The sequence below is a fragment of the Sinocyclocheilus rhinocerous genome, unplaced genomic scaffold (assembly GCF_001515625.1).
Source record: "Sinocyclocheilus rhinocerous isolate Xijiao unplaced genomic scaffold, SAMN03320098_v1.1 scaffold1449, whole genome shotgun sequence".
In the NCBI taxonomy this organism is placed as follows: domain Eukaryota; kingdom Metazoa; phylum Chordata; class Actinopteri; order Cypriniformes; family Cyprinidae; genus Sinocyclocheilus; species Sinocyclocheilus rhinocerous.
The window spans coordinates 395,038-398,597 of NW_015664992.1; positions in this window are offsets into that span (position 1 = coordinate 395,038).

Genomic DNA, 3,560 nt, shown 5'->3' on the forward strand with positions numbered 1-3,560 from the left:
TCGTTATCAGGATACTTGCGGTAAGTTTTCTTGATTTAGCCCAATCATTACAGGACCTGGTTATCTACATACAGTAACAGTCTTCAATTAGATCATATTTGCTTCGATTAGTGCATATTTCCCCCAGCACATAGAGTAATGTACAGTACTGAATGTACTGTATCGGACAATGACCGATGCTATTTTACAAGCACGCTGTCAATCACTGCACTGTCAACTTTAGCAATGTAAAGCCTTTTTACCATGCTTTTTCTGTGTCCAGATTTGACTGTAATAATAATGCAAAAATGGTCACTTCAGATGAACATTTCGGGGGGAAAAACAAACAAACTTTGACAAAAAGTAGTCTTTAATAATTCCTAAATATATATCCAAATGCAAAACCTAATACATGCAAATAATTATGACTGAAAATAGTTTCCAACAACTAGGGTATACACAGTCATGGGTATATAGGTTATAGCCATCTAATGGTTACACAATGGTATTACAGATGATAAATGGTGCATAATTTTGAGGTATTTAGCACTAAGTTTTTTTCTCTTTTTCCCACTCCCCTGTCTAACTGGAAGAGGTGGAGGTACTGGTCTGCTTATCTCTAATGATTGGAAATTTATTCCTTTACTTTCTCTGGGTATTAACAGCTCCTTTGAATCACATTCAGTCACTATTACCCACCCTTTTAAAGGGGTCATATGATGCTGCTAAAAAGAACATTATTTGTGTGAAAAATTGTTTTATGGTCGGTCACAATTGTGACCGGTGGGATAAGGTGAGTACTGAATTAACATATTTCTGCAGTCATAAAGTTTTTTATATATCTTAACCCAGCTATTTTAAACTGTTTGATCACATTCTAGGGTTATTATTATGCATTAAAAAAACGTATGCAACATTGATCGGAACACTGAGATAAAAAACAAAAAAATTAAACCATCAACGCATTTCAAAATTGTTACTTTTTTGTAAAATATAACATCAAATTTTTATATCAGTGCTACCAGTATTACAACATCAATATTGTAAATTTTTTGTAACATTTGAATTTTTAATTTAGTGCAATATTTTGTCATTGCAACATTTTAGTGTAATTTTCAGCAACTGCAATTGGATTTATATTGTAAACCTAAGTTCACTGTTATGTCACCGGTCACTATTGTGACCATCAACATGTTTACTCATTCTATGACCACACTCAACAAAACTGAATATATGTGAATTCATATATTAATACTAGACACCTTAAAGATAATGTGCACCAAAAATCTTTGTCATATCTTTATGTTGACAAACTTTACTAGCCTTTCGTTTTGGAGCTTTGATGCAGTTATCATCTTCTCAAGATTCAAACAGGAAATAAACTGCTCTGGTCATGTGACAGTTTGCACTAATCATGTGAAGTTGCACATATTTCATTGAGACCCTTTATTTTTTCCATATTTGCAGGAAGTGCACTAAAACATCAGTCAGTAAGGTTTTTAGAGCTTTATAAATGAAAACTTTTTTACAGTCACTATTGTGACCGGTGGGATTAAATGGGATAAAAAGAGGAGGGTGTGAATCTGTGTGTAATATATTTGTAATATATTTAGGAGTGTGCTCATGGATGACCCCCAAACCACCATGTAATAGCCTATTATAAATACAGAGTTCTGGCATGAAACTCTAGATGGCGCAGTCTGATAGGTCTAACTCAATCTGACGTAATGACATCATTATCACATGGCGCAGCTGATTGGTTCTCTCCTGTATTTGTAGCCAATGAGCTCACTGCTCAACATTCAAATATATGACTAGTGCTTGCCGTAGCAGTTGCAGCTTGCTTCAGAAACCCTCCACCTTCCCCAGCTCCACCTGTATAGATCTGCCACAAGTTGATATATTGTATGTTATATTTGCAGCAGCAGTATTTCTTACATGCTCACAGCAGCATGTTGTGGATGTATTGGCAGTAGCAAGTCTCGGTACTTGCTCTGCCGCAGCAGCAGCAGCAGCGTAGCAGATCTATTCCACCAAGACCAAATACATTAACATTGTCATGTACATTACCATGCCAATCCCTCCGAGAGTTGTCATGACAGAAATATAATAGTTAATAAATATAATATAAATACAAACCATGACCAGGCTGATTAATATATAGACAATCATGTGTATGATGCATCATGAGCACTAGACTATTTAGCCTGGGCAGATAAGAAAGATTTGTAATACTTCGGGTTTAGGGAGCGTTTTTATGGATTGTGGACTCGCAATTTAGCCAGAAGCTAGAAGTTAATACCTTGATGAATTTGTTTCTTACAAACACACAACTTTTCACTTCACGAGATGTTAATTGATTAACTGGAGTCGTGTTGATTAGGCTTTACAAACACATACATAGATAACATCACACCTGGTAAACACAGAAGCGTGTGAACAAAATCTCATTGCTGAACTTCCGCATTTACCATATTTGATATGCTTTATGTATGTATTGTTGATCATTGTCAAGATGGAAATGAAAGCCTAAATTAAATATGTTCATCATAAAGTATCTCACATCAGGCCCTAAATAATCCAATTCCTACATATCTACATACATCCTACATATATGTATCTCTTCACAGGAATTTGGATTATTTAGGGTCTGCTGTAAAGAACTCTTTATTAAGATCCTAACAGTAACTGTTATGAAATTTATTATGCATGAAAATTCATATTTTAATCTAAATTATTGCATTTATTTGGCATTTTCTTGTTATTTGGCATGAGATAGTCGGGTAGTGTGTGCAGGCTAAAATCATTTGTCTTATGGCAAATGAATGAGAATTGGCAACCCCATATCAGGTTATAAGCAGATGTATTTGCATCACTTATTTGATGTCAGCTGTGACTGACAGAGATGTGCAATTATGATATTTTTCTTTTAATTGTAGATATAATTTATAGTGTTTTTTTATGATGTGAAAGAGTCTGTAAGTTGTTTGACTGACAGAATCAATGTTATTCATGTGTTTATCAACTGCTCAAACTTCTAATCTAAAGCATGTTGCAGTGCATTAATGACAGGGACGGCCTCCCTGAGAAACCCTGAATAAGTCTTACTGGGAGACAATAGCGATCAAATCTGACTTTCCAGTTCATGAGCTGAGCTCCCTCTGCTGTAATGTGACAAAAAGACACTCAAATGTATGAAAGATGGTTCGAGAGATGAATGACCTTAAACATAAACCTATTTGTGCTAACACACTTCTGACTCAAGGAACTGAGTTGAAGACTGACCTCTGGACAGTTACACTGCTGTTATCATATGACGTAACACCCAGCATCATAGACGCATTGCTGTCAGTGACCTTGTTTTGTTGAGCAGAACTGATTTCCCATTAATTGACATACTGAATCCTTTTGCTCAAATGCTTATTTAAAGGAACACTCCACTATTTTTGAAAATAGGCTCATTTTCCAACTCCCCTAGAGTTAAACAGTTGAGTTTTACCGTTTTCGAATCCATTCAGCCGATCTCCGGGTCTGGCGGTAGCACTTTTAGCTGTAGCTTAGCATAGATCATTGAATCTGAT